Below are 14,377 nucleotides of genomic sequence, written 5' to 3'. Positions count from 1 at the left end.
CAAACCCTGGAAACCTACTGCGAACAGTTATGGAAACCTACTGCGAACAGTTATATGGGCTAGCTTGATGACTGCGGGATTTTACTTTTAGGTCAGCAAAATTATAAATTTCTTGTTAATGCCATTAGTTTTAGAAAAATTATAAAATTTCTGTTAGTGCCATTAGTTTTCAAATTTGAATTCTTTGAAATTTGTGTGAATCACAAGTTTGTGATTAACTTTACTAAAAAAAATGAACATAGATGCATCTATAGAGAAAATTCGACCTAAATTCATAGTTTTCAAATGAACTTTGAAAAAGTTGGCATAGCATACTCGTGTGTTACAAAGTTGGCATGGTATCATCATAATAGTTGCGGGAGAAAGTCTTCACTTTTTCTTCGCTTGTGTCATTTGCTTATTTCGCCGTAACCATGGATAATCTTCATCGTTTATCAGGATGCTTGGGTCAGCCTTGACATTGAAGGGAGGAATTTCATGAAACTTTTCATAATCTTCAGACATGTCTGTCTTGCCGTCCACTCCCAGGATGTCCCTTTTTCCTGAAAGAACTATGTGGCGCTTTGGCTCATCGTATGATGTATTCGCTTCCTTATCTTTTCTTTTTCTCGGTTTGGTAGACATGTCCTTCACATAGATAACCTGTGCCACATCATTGGCTAGGACGAACGGTTCGTCAGTGTACCCAAGATTTTTCAGATCCACTGTTGTTATTCCGTACTGTGGGTCTACCTGTACCCCGCCGCCTGACAGATTGACCCATTTGCACTTAAACAAAGGGACCTTAAAATCATGTTCGTAGTCAAGTTCCCACATATCCACTATGTAACCATAATATATGTCCTTTCCGCTCTCGGTTGCTGCATCAAAGCGGACACCGCTGTTTTGGTTGGTGCTCTTTTGATCTTGGGCGATCGTGTAAAATGCATTCCCATTTATCTCGTATCCTTTGTAAGTCAATACAGTCAAAGATGGTCCCCTGGACAACACGTACAACTCATCACAAACAGTGTTGTCACCTCTGAGACGTGTTTCCAACCAACTGCTGAAAGTCCTGATGTGTTCACATGTAATCCAGTCGTCGCACCGCTCCGGATGTTTGGAGCGCAGACTGTTCTTGTGTTCATCGACATACAGGGTCACCAAGGTGGAGTTCTGTAGAACTGTGTAGTGTGCTTGAGACCAAGAATATCCGTCCCTGCATATTATTGAGTCACTTCCAAGAGTGCCTTTTCCAGTCAGTCTCCCCTCATACCGCGATTTAGGGAGACCTATCTTCTTAAGGCCAGGAATGAAGTCAACACAAAACCCGATAACATCCTCTGTTTGATGGCCCATGGAGATGCTTCCTTCTGGCCTAGCGCGGTTACGGACATATTTCTTTAGGACTCTCATGAACCTCTCAAAGGGGAACATATTGTGTAGAAATACGGGCCCCAGGATGACAATCTCGTCGACTAGATGAACTAGGACGTGTGTCATGATATTGAAGAAGGATGGTGGGAACACCAGCTCGAAACTGACAAGACATTGTGCCACATCACTCCTTAGCCTTGGTACGATTTCTGGATCGATCACCTTCTGAGAGATTGCATTGAGGAATGCACATAGCTTCACAATGGCTAATCGGACGTTTTCCGGTAGAAGCCCCCTCAATGCAACCGGAAGCAATTGCGTCATAATCACGTGGCAGTCATGAGACTTTAGGTTCTGAAACTTTTTCTCTGGCATATTTATTATTCCCTTTATATTCGACGAGAAGCCAGTCGCGACCTTCATACTGAGCAGGCATTCAAAGAAGATTTCTTTCTCTTCTTTCGTAAGAGCGTAGCTGGCAGGACCTTTATACTGCTTCGGAGGCATGCCGTCTTTTTCGTGCAAACATTGCAGGTCCTCCCGTGCCTCAGGTGTATCTTTTGTCTTCCCATACATGCCCAAGAAGCCTAGCAGGTTCACGCAAAGGTTCTTCGTCACGTGCATCACGTCGATTGAAGAGCGGACCTCTAGGTCTTTCCAGTAGGGTAGGTCCCAAAATATAGATTTCTTCTTCCACATGGGTGCGTGTCCCTCAGCGTCATTCGGAACAGCTAGTCCGCCGGGACCCTTTCCAAAGATTACGTGTAAATCATTGACCATAGCAAGTACGTGATCACCGGTACGCATGGCGGGGTTCTTCCGGTGATCTGCCTCGCCTTTGAAATGCTTGCCTTTCTTTCGACATTGATGGTTGGTCGGAAGAAATCGATGATGGCCCAGGTACACATTCTTCCTGCATTTGTCCAGGTATATACTTTCAGTGTCATCTAAACAGTGCGTGCATGCGTGGTATCCTTTGTTTGTCTGTCCTGAAAGGTTACTGAGAGCGGGCCAATCGTTGATGGTCACGAAAAGCAACGCCTTTAGCTTAAATTCCTCCTGTCTCTGCTCAACCCACGTACGTGCACCGTTTCCATTCCACAGCTGTAAAAGTTCTTCAACTAATGGCCTTAGGTACACATCATGTCGTTGCCGAGTTGCTTAGGGCCTTGGATGAGAACTGTCATCATAATGAACTTCCGCTTCATGCACATCCAAGGAGGAAGGTTATACATACATAGAGTCACCGGCCAGGTGCTGTGATTGCTGCTCTGCTCCCCGAAAGGATTAATGTCATCCGCGCTTAAAGCAAACCATACATTCCTTGGGTCCTTTGCAAACTCATCCCAGTACTTTCTCTCAATTTTTCTCCACTGCGACCCGTCAGCGGGTGCTCTCAACTTCCCATCTTTCTTTCGATTCTCACTTTGCCATCGCATCAACTTGGCATGCTCTTCGTTTCTGAACAGACATTTCAACCGTGGTATTATAGGAGCATACCACATCACCTTCGCAGGAACCCTCTTCCTGGGGGGCTCGCCGTCAACATGACCAGGGTCATCTCGTCTGATCTTATACCGCAATGCACCGCATATCGGGCATGTGTTCAGATCCTTGTATGCACCGTGGTAGAGGATGCAGTCATTAGGGCATGCATGTATCTTCTCCACCTCCAATCCTAGAGGGCATACGACCTTCTTTGTTGCGTATGTACTGTCGGGCAATTCGTTATCCTTTGTAAGCTTCTTCTTCAATATTTTCAGCAGCTTCTCAAATCCTTTGTCAGCCACAGCATTCTCTGCCTTCCACTACAACAATTCCAGTACGGTACCGAGCTTTGTGTTGCCATCTTCGCAATTGGGGTACAACCCTTTTTTGTGATCCTCTAACATGCGATCGAACTTCAGCTTCTCCTTTTGACTTTCGCATTGCATCCTTGCATCGACAATGACCCAGCGGAGATCATCATCATCGGGCACATCGTCTGGTTTCTCTTGATCTTCAGCAGCTTCACCCGTTGCAGCATCATTGGGCACATCGTCTGGTTCCTCTTGATCTTCACCAGCTCCCCCGTTGTAGCATCACCGTATTCAGGGGGCACATAGTTGTCATCGTACTCTTCTTCTTCGCCGTCTTCCATCATAACCCCTATTTCTCCGTGCCTTGTCCAAACATTATAGTGTGGCATGAAACCCTTGTAAAGCAGGTGGGAGTGAAGGATTTTCCGGTTAGAGTAAGACCTCGTATTCCCACATTCAGTGCATGGACAACACATAAAACCATTCTGCTTGTTTGCCTCAGCCGCATCGAGAAACTCATGCACACCCTTCGGAGGTGTGTCTGTCACCGTACATCCATTGCCGGTTCATCTGCGTGCATTATATATAATTAAGTGTCCAAATTAATAGAAGTTCATCATCACATTAAAACCAAAGTGCATACATAGTTCTCATCTAACAACATATAGCTCTCCAGAGCATCTAATTAATTAAAACATACATTGAAACTATGTAAAACATTTCAATGCGAAAACAAATGCGATCATAATCGCAACCAAGGTAACAATTGATCCAACGGCATAATGATACCAAGCCTCGGTATGAATGTCATATTTTCTAATCTTTCTAATCTTCAAGCGCATTGCATCCATCTTGATCTTGTGATCATCGATGACATCCGCAACATGCAACTCCAATATCATCTTCTCCTCCTCAATTTTTTTATTTTTTCCTTCAACAAATTGTTTTCTTCTTCAACTAAATTTAACCTCTCGACAATAGGGTCGGTTGGCATTTCCGATTCACATACATCCTACATAAATAAAATCTATGTCACGTTGGTCGGCATAATTTTCATAAACAATAAATGAACCAATAGTTATAAAGATAATATATATACCACATCCGAATCATAGACAGGACGAGGGCCGACGGGGGCGGATACCAAAAGCATCACACTATATAAGATGCAATAATAAAAGTAAGAAAATAATACAAGTATCTATGTAAACATACAAGTAAGAATATTTTTCATTTCAGAAAGAAGATAAGAACAAGAGGCTCACCACGGTGGTGCCGGCGATGAGCTCGGCGCGGGTGATCGACGGCGGTGAAGACGGGGACGGGGCATGACGGACCGCTAAATCTAGACAAATATTGAGGAAAATGGAGTTTGGAGGTCGAGCTTGGAGAGGAGAAAGCTTAAGTAGTGTGGCTTGGGCATTCCATCGAACACCTTGTGTGCATAGGAGGTGAGCTAGAGCACCACCAAGCTCTCTCCCCTCGGCCAGAAAAACAGAGCAGTGTGCTCTGCTCTTACGCGAGGGGGTATATATAGGCACCTCATTGGTCCCGGTTGGTGGCATGAACCGGGACCAAAGGGGAGCCATTGGTCCCGGTTCAAGCCACCAACCGGGACCAATGGTGGTGGGACAGGAGCGAGGCCCATTGGTCCCGGTTCGTCCCACCAACCGGGACCAAAAAGTCCAGATGAACCGGGACCAATGGCCCACGTGGCCCGGCCGGCCCACTGGGCTCACGAACCGGGTACAATGCCCCCTTTGGTCCCGGTTCTGGAATGAACCGGGACTAATGGGCTGACCCAGCATGGATCAAAGCCTTGTTTTCTACTAGTGATCATAGTGTCAGTGGTTTTCTGACCGTACTTTCTGGGAAAACACATCGCAGAGAAAGGAAATTTCCGAAAAGAAAAAACTTGCATGATGCCAAGTCTAGATTATCATGATTGTGCATGTGCAAAAATGTATAACTGTGAGTGCAATCTGTACCTAACAAGCAAGATAACCAGCACAAAAATGTAAAAAAAACTAACAGTGATGTAATTGGTGGCAAAAAGAGACGCATTTCTGGCAGCGAGGAAGCAGTATGTAGCCTTGGTGGATGAGGAGCCCCAAGTCCTAAGAGCATCTCCAGCCGTTGCGCCCCAAGACGCGCTGAAAACCGCTGCTTCGGGCGAGCCGACGCTATTTTAGGCTTGGGTGCTAGTGCGTTCCCAGCTGCCGCCCCACCCCCCTCCCCCAGGTCGCCCCCAGGCGCCGATATCTGCCCAGTATCGGCGCTTTCAGCCCATTTTCGGTGCTGGATTGGCCCAATTTCCGGCGCAAAACGGCCCACGCTCAACGTGTTTCGGCGCTCATTCAAATAAAATCATCACAAATAATAAAAACACTCATATTTCATTGCACGTCCAGCTAGGCGTTGCCCCGTCGCCCCGGCGCCGAGCCGCCTCGGCTCGGGTTTGCATCGCCGGCAAGCAAGCCGGCCAGGGCGGCGAGGACCATGAGGTGTTCTTCGTCCTGGGCGGCGGCAGCGGCTTCCTCCTCGAGCAACGCCGCGAGCACCTCCTCGTCGTTGGAGTCCATCGCGGCCGGGGCAGGCAAAGCACCGAGCACGTAGCGGGCGTCGTGCGCAGACTCGTCGGCGGGTGCCGGAGCGGCGAGGGAAACTCGGGGAAAGTGGGGGTAGAGGGCGTCGGGGGGGTCTTTCTTTGTTTCACGGCGAGGAATGGCGAGATAGCGGCGGCGGCGGCGGAGAGGTGGCTCGCGACGCGGGGATCGGCAAGGTGTCGGGAAAGGAGAGGGGAAAACAGGGCGAATCAGTGTGACTTTTCGCCTGACAGTGGGGACCCGGGCGATTTTCCCTTCCGCCGGCGCCCCCAAGCGCCCCCAATGCGCCGGGTTCGGCCTGGGCGCGCCGAGTCAGAAAACAGGCCGATCCGACGGATTTCAACGTCTTGGGGGCGCGACTGGTAAAAAAAACCGGCCTGGGGGCGTCTTGGGGGCACGGCTGGAGATGCTGTAAGTCGTCCATGCCGCAGGATGCAGGCGATGTGCCGTCTCTGGTCCACTCGTGAGCTGCGGCGGGCCGGGAGGAACGGCGGCAGCGGCAGCGGCAGCAGACAAGCGACCCGGCTCTCTCCAGTGACCAGTCCACCTTGTGGAGCCTGTCCATGCATTGAGGTACGTACGTACATGTTGGGCTTTGACTTGAATCTGACTTGCTTTGATTCCGATGGATGGATTGAGAACGAACGAGAGGAGGATATATAGTGCATGTAGGATGCGGTACATGATTTTCAATAACACCCCCTAGATCTCTGTCAACCTGGTGTGTGTTGAGGGAGATCTAACACAATCGAGAACTGGGCTGTCCTTTCTGCCGTCATTGAGCAGTGGTAGGACATTTGACATTTGAACTTGGAATTTGCAGCTTTAGGTCGGACACCATCAGGTTGGACACAGACGACAGAGATGCCATGCCCAAATGGGTCTACTACAACATTGAGCAACAAAATCTGCTTGTCTTTGGTACAGAGAACGTGCAAGCCTGGTTGTACGTGGAACTCAAGCTTCCTGGAGTATCTGATGGTCGTAGGCGGCCGCTTGTGCATGGAGGTGAAATGGTCAAGAAGGGCGGCCGTTGGCCCCGCAAAGCCGCAGTTCAACTCCGGGCAGAAGCATGGGGCGTTCGGGCATTCCTTCTCGTGCCCTTCCTTCTGGTAGTAGGTGAGCTTCTCTGCGCATCCACGTTTTGCATTGGAGAAGGGACCATGACTGATTCCATGAGACGTTCCATCCCTAAACAGCGCAAGGTAGTTTCGGCAGAGCATAAGTGACAATTGTTGTGCATGAGCTTGGGACGGCAACACGAGCATATGAAATGCCCCACAGAACACTGTGGAACAAACAGGAAGGATTAACCAGGTCCTCGTGTTAGAATAACTTTTAACAGGAAGGATTAACCACGCACAAAAATTATGCGAACATAATGCTATTAGAGAGGTATATCATCCACCCCTGATCCATACCCTACCTAGGGATCAAGCGTGGACTAGAAAACAGTGTACATTGTTGCTGACAGTTTCAGTCTTGATCAAACTACCGGTGTCCTAAGACTACCCACAGTGGAAGTAACTTCAACAGTAACATCGAATCCAACTCAGCAAATTTGTTTATGTGGTAATGAGTTAATGAGGAAAGAGGTGGTTTGAGTACCTTAGCTAGTTACTGTAACATCACATGTCCGAATACAATATAAGTCTATAACCTAATAAATAAAATTTTGCATTACACTACACTTATGTTACTACCCATTAAAAAGATAGTAATATAGTCTAGGGATATGTGTATGTTACTAGTGTATGTTACTCCTCATTGTGGCTAGTGTAAGTCTGTGGACACACACACAAAAAAAGTGACCATTCATAGGCCATAGCTACTCCATTCCATGCTGTCAAAAGAAACTGTTTCTTGGCAAGTACTCCCTCCTTTCGAGAATATAAGGTATATTGATTTCCATGCAAGTCAACCACTTGAAAGTTTGACCAAGATTATAGAATAAAATAATAACATCTGCAAAAATCTAAGGCCAAAACATGTACCCCTTGACTCTGGTCAGCTGGAATTGGGTCAAGTGAAGTTCAATGTATTCAGGTGATGCACGGTGGCTTCAGCTGCTTCTCTCCTACTCTTCCACCCTCTTGACCATATTTAACTAGCACCTCGTCCTTAGCTAGAATAATTGCATTTATGAAGTCCACCGGCTGCGGCGAGCTTTTGCTATTCTCATCAGCCACAGACTAGCCGGATACAACTTTCTTCGCCAGGTTTCGTATGTACGAAGCTGATATGCTAGCCGTGAGCTAAGTGTTGATATGCACGCTGCATGCAGTTTGAGGTATCAGTGGGCGCCGCAAACCCTACTCAAACCACCAATCGGATGGCCCGGTAAAAAAAAGCAATCCAGACGGGCAGTATGGACTGACGGGGCTTGAGATGACATGATTCAAAAAAGAGCCGAGTATCATCAATGCTCACTTTGTGAGGGATACAATCTATGACTATGAATCTTCTCTACATATAAGCAGAGTAGATTCATAATGACAGCCATTTCTTCCATAAAGGATGCAATGATGACTCAAACTTGCCGCATTTGCATGACGTAACTATTTAACAGGCCGCATCGCTCCTCGCGTGGTGAGGTGGGACTAAACCAACTATGCATGTGTCGAGCCTCACTTAGCCGAAACTCGACAAACATAGAAAAAACGATCATTTTTTACATAGAAGACGTGTTTAGAAAAATAAAAACATATGGTAACAACAAAACTGAAGAAAAATGAAAAGTTTAAACAATTTATTTAAAATAAAAATCTCTTTCATCAGGCTATCAATGTACATGAATGAGCCGAAGTTGACACACGACGAACAATCATTGGTTAATTAAATGCAATCTTGTGTTAAGCTATTTCGTCCACGCAGCGAATTGATGAACCTAATGCAACAAGAGATAGGCTTATCACCGTCAGCAGACACGGCTACTAAAGCTGGTCGGTGCGTGTCTCGTGCAGTGATGTGGGACTAAACACAAGTCAAGGGGCATAACTTCGCTGAGTTCATTCTATCGGGAACTCGACAAAGATGGGTCCGATGAAATTCTAATTTAAAAATATAAAAAACTAAAAAGTTCTACCGAGTTTCTGTTAGAAGAAACTCAGGAAAGAAAGTCTGCCGTCATGGCTCCATCACCTGCTGCAAGGTGTGGCCCACATGTCAGTCTTTGCCGAGTTTCTTCCGTCGAGAAATCGGCGAACTTGATATTCTACAAGTACTTTTTTCGGATTTGCTATTTTACAGTCGACTGTTTCTCAATTCGACAACATTCAAATCTCTGTCTGTCCGTTTTTGCATGCAGATTCGTGCTTGGAGGTGTGGGTTTTGGGCTGGTTTGTTGTTTGTCGGGTGTGGTTTGTTTCTATTCCAGCCCGTTACGGCCGCCCCGGTCCGACTGGCTGTTTTTTTTCCTTTTTGAAATTGTCTGTGTCTTTTCCCCATTTCATTTGGCGGTACTGTTTGGATAAGGCAGAGAGGAGAGAGCGAGAGAGGGGAAGAGGCGCTCGAGCGGTGAAGGAGCGGAGGCGATTCCCGTCAGTCATGTCGATTCTGAGATCCCCTTCCCTTTGAGCTTGATTTCTCCTCCCTTGCTCTTCGTTCCTCGGTTGCCCCGGTTGGTTGTTCTCGTCTCTCTCTCTCCCCCGTGTGATCTAGGTTTCTCCTCCATTTCTGCTAGTTTCGATTCGAGATCCATGTATGTTCTGGTGTTTGATTGATGGATTGTGTATGTTCCTACCCGTGTTTGGTGTATGTGCTCTTGTAGATTTTCCCCATGGCTCCCGATGTGTTTGTGTAAGTTCTATGAAATTGATGTGGTTCCTCTGCTTAGGTTTTTAGCTCTTTCATGTCTGAATCCCCTTGGGTGTAGGCGCTGGTATGTGTTTCGTTTCCTGTAGTCGCTGGTAGGGGTCTAGATTTAGGGTTTCTGTTGGGTTTTGTTCTGGTTGGAGTATGATTCGTGTGTAATGCTTCATGTGTTTGGGTTGGTGATTTTGCTCTAGTGGGAGTCTCTGTAATGCTTAATGTGTCTCGTCCTTGGGAGTATGATTCTTCAGTGGATGTCCCTGATTGTGCTATTATGTAATCTCATGTGTTCTAGCCCTGCAATTGCTCCCTGTGTTTTCAGTCTTAGATCCCTCCAGTATTAGAGTGTAAGGTTAGGTTCAAGTGTTCTTAGTCATGTATTTGGCAGCATTTTCCGTGTGCTTACCCGGTAATATTTATCTGATTTTGTGGTGTAATTCCCATGCTTAGTGCATGTATTTTGCAGAATTACACTGTATTACTTCTTTGCACTATAATATTTATCTGATTTTGTGGTGTAATTCCCATGTTTAGTGCTTGTATTTTGTAGAATTACACTGTATTACTTCTTTGCACTGTAATTCACCTGATTTGCAGTGTAATTCCCATGCTCAGTCACTGTATTTTTTAGTTATATTACAGTGTATTTATCTCAGAGTTCCACTGTACTTCTGATGAATTTCATGTAGGCTTCTTCATCACACTGTATTATTCCCTTGATTTACTGTGTAATTCCCATGCTTAGTAACTATTTTTGGATATATTAATGTGTAATATTCCCAGATTTACGTTTTGTAGTTCCCTTGCTTCAAATTTGTAATTATGGTTGTACTGTAATTCCCATGCCCAGTCATTGTATTTTTTAGTTATAGTAAAGTGTAATTTTCCTCAGGTTTCTTGTGTAACTCCCATGATTTTCATGTATGCTTCTTCATCACTCTGTAATATTTCCCTGATTTACTGTGTAATTCCAATGCTTAGTCACTGTATTTTTTGGATATATTACGGTGTAATGTACCCATATTGTAATTCCAATGCCTCATTTTTGTAGTAATGCTTATATTGTAATTCCCATGCGTCGTCACTGTAATTTTCAGCTATATTACAGTGTAATATGGCTTAGTATTACAGTGTAATTTTGGGGTATTTTACTATGTAATTGCCATGCTTCTCCTATGTAATTCCTGTACAACATTAGTGTGTCTTATTTGCAACCATATAGGTCCTGATTAGTTTTCTTATTCTTTGTTGTTAATCTAGTATTTGATTTAGGATTTATGTAGCATTGTTTAAGAGTGTTTTGGTTTTGTAGTTTGACACTACTAGGGAAAAGCCTACCAGCAGCGAGGGTTTTGGGCCTCTCAGTAGCGCGGGCACCGGCGCTACTAATAAGGCGCTACAGCTAATGTATAGCAGTAGCGCCGGTTGTCCCACGCTACTGCTATACATGAATAGCTATAGCGCTCTTTGGGAAATGGCGCTACTGATATTATCTGCAGCGCTGTTTGCTGGGACGCGCTACTGACAATGCGGCGCTGCTGCTAAATTTCCCCCCTCGCTACTACTAGTTTATTTATTAGTTTTTTTCCTACATATTTGTTTTGTATTTGAATAGGCTTTATACAATAATCTTTAGCATATCATACACATACAAATGTAATCATAGCATATACATACAATTAGTCTCATCAAATCATGTCATCATCATAATCATCATCCAACACAAAGTGGTCTCTCGTCATCATCTCGAAAATAGCGATACAAGTCTCGAATGATATGCAAATACATCGTCATCCATCTAAACAATGATATATGCGAGAAGAGCTATCACTTTGAGAACATGAGTTCGTATCCCTCTTTCGCATTAGCGTGAACCTCTAAACTAACTACTGCCTGTCGCTCGGAAACCGGAAGGGCCTGACACTCCGGCCACTTTTCGTATATATACTCCTGGCATAGCACTTCTTCGCCATCTATGATATATGCACCTGCATCATCACATGAGTCGATGATATGCAACATATATAGTTGAGCAACAGAAAGAGACAGACTTGGCAAAAATAAAAACAACATATCATAAGCATAAATAACAAAGTTCATCGTACCCCAAAATGCCCTAACTAGAGTGATTTTCGCTAGTCGAGGAGGAGGACGGTTTAATTACATCACAAATAAAGTTTCACCGTGCATAACTCAAAGTTTTGTCATACAGAAAGTATGGACTAAACGGACACATTGTCATATATCGACAATCACTCCAACATGTCGTTCCATCCATCCAAGTCAGGGAGATAGTCCCCGAGCCTAGTGAAAGGCTTCAGGTCGAGACGCTGAGAGGCTATCCATGTTCGGACGTCTTCCCGCGACATTTGTCCTTCTCCGTAGAACATCCCTGTTTTTCCGACGACCTCCTTCATGATGATTTGGGCAAGTTCGCGTTGGATGTTATAGAACTCAGCTCGAAGTCGATGATCCTCGATATCTCCTATGTCCTTTGCCCATTGCGGAATATGGGCATCGCCGGATCTAGGTGACATGCGAAGGTTCTGGTGATCCCGTCTGTACTCCAGCATGTGGTGTAGGACATAGAATCCATCATTAAGAGAATCGTTCGGTTGTTGGATGCAGCAGAAGTCGGTCTTATGGCCGAAGGCGACCCTGCCGCCCCTTCTCTTCTTGTCCCTGACCTCTCCACCCCTTGCTTGGTAGTAAAACATAGCACTGTCGAGAACATCCTTGATGTGGGTGTAATCGTTTTTGTGAATGTTCTTCGACGAGTCCAAGTAAAGAGCGTGGGAGAATCGGGGGTAGAGGATGATGAGGACGGCGCGCCCGCCGCTGCGCAAAATAAGTCCTCAAATTAATTAGCCTCCACCGTGCAAATGAATGATTGAAATCGAAGGAAGGATAGCAGCGCGGATGACTTACACGGGATGATAAGGCACGAGAATCGCCTCCTTGTCCTTATTGGCGAGCATGAAATTGACGATGTAATCCCTCGCCTATTCACGGTGATTTTCGCAGACTCCCAAGAAGCCCTCGTGCATGTAGTACGGGTCAGCGACACAGATATGAGATATCTGCTCAACCCTGATGATGTAGTTCATGTGCAAGGCATAAAGGCAGACAAACGTAAAATCGAGCTTCTTCATGTGAAACATGTTGAATATGTAATCGAATCGGAGGAAGAACTTATCCGCGGGGAAGTTGTCGACGTACGACATTTGCCGCGGAACGTTAACCACGTAGAGTGGGTATCTTGGATCTTTCGAGGTGATGAGGTCTTTCTCTACCCGCAGCGCATCGTCATGAAGTCTCTTTAGATCGCCGAATCTGGCCCGTAGCGTTGTTGCAGGTAGGATTGGTTGACGGGGATATGCCATTTATCCGCACCGGGGATATCTATACGGTCCTGAAGACGAGGCTGCTGAGGCGGTTGGATCATAGAAACGGCTTTTTTGCCTTTCCTCGCTCTCTTCCTAAACTTCTTTACTACCGGAAGGTCGTCCATAATATGTTGAGACGGCAATTCAGGCACCGACTCATGACGCTCAAACCCTGAGGAGGCGCCAGTATAGACATACTGTTCAGCAGCGCCATCGTCGTCCTCATCCTCATCCATGGCGACGTCATCAGCGACTAATGGAGCCTCCTCCTTACCCCGTCTGCTATCACCCAACCCGACACCCGACGATAATTGGGTAGGTGGAGTGTTGATGTTCATACCTTGCTGAGGCTGCGTGCTCGTGGGTGTGCTCCCGGTCGCCTCCAGACAAAGCAGACTCTTTGGCCACAACAGGACCCACCCAGCATTGCAACAATCACCAAGCCACCGCGGTGTCTCGTCATCATCCCCCAGTAGTACTGGAGGAGGCAAATTCTCGTGGCCCGGTTTGACACTGGCCACGGAAACCTTGAAGACGTTCGGGGGGATCGGCCGGGTGTGGAACAATGGTTCCTTCGGCTCCATTATCGTTGCCTTCCCCACGTCCACCTTCTGGTCACCGATGGTGTACAATATGGTGAACGGGGTTTCGTCGGCCTGCAAAGAAAAGTCTGCGACGTGAGACATCCGAAAGGCAACGAAAACGGGAGATTATACATTTATATTGAAGGGGGCCGGTGTGACAGATACCGTGAGGGCGTCGAGCTCAGCCAAAGACGAAGCACCGCCTAGCACGTCCGATGCGGGAGCCGGTGCGGGAGCCGGTGTGGGAGCAGGTGCAGCTGCAGGTGCTGGTGCAACGCTAGTCGAGCTGCTCCCCGCCAAGAAATCAGCAAGGGGAAAGTCCGCTGCATCTTTTTTTGGATTTTGCCTGGTCCAATTGAAAACGGCCAGAACCAAGGTAGTAGAAATATCTAAAGCCACCTGTTTTGCGGCAGCTACCACTGTTGCGACTGTCTCAGTTGATTTCTTCTCAACCGCAATCTCAACCCTCTTGTCGATGTTTCCTTCATTTAACCTCCGTCTTTCCTTTCTCTCCTCCGTGGTCTCACGGTAGTACTTCTTCCACGTGGCGCCGTCTCGGACACCGTGCACGCGTCCATACGACGGTCGAGTATCCACCGGTTGTTGTTTCAATATGTTCAACGCCCGGTTGAATGGAGTGTCCCACTTGGGCCTCGCCAATGCCTCAGACGGCGAGTCGATTTCGGCCGCAATACTGTGCTGCTCTCTCTACAAAAGGCACAACGATCGTTTAGAAATATGACTAACGTGTGCAGTCGAATTGATCAGAAACTAAAATTACCAGCAGTCTCATGAACTCCGTAATGACCGGTGTTGTCTCGTAAACCTTTTTCACT

General features: G+C 46.4%; 1 pseudogene; it reads right to left on the bottom strand.

Annotated features, from left to right (window-relative positions):
• Positions 1–6,474: 6,474 nt before the first annotated feature.
• LOC147977871 (putative E3 ubiquitin-protein ligase SINA-like 6) lies at positions 6,475–7,223 on the bottom strand (annotated as a pseudogene).
• Between the last annotated feature and the right edge of the window lie 7,154 nt (positions 7,224–14,377).

The sequence above is a fragment of the Triticum urartu genome, chromosome 3A (genome assembly GCF_056163025.1).
Source record: "Triticum urartu cultivar PI428250 chromosome 3A, HENAU_Tu73, whole genome shotgun sequence".
Taxonomy (NCBI): domain Eukaryota; kingdom Viridiplantae; phylum Streptophyta; class Magnoliopsida; order Poales; family Poaceae; genus Triticum; species Triticum urartu.
The sequence above is the reverse complement of the archived record's forward strand: the minus strand, read 5'-3'. Positions and strand labels throughout refer to the sequence as shown.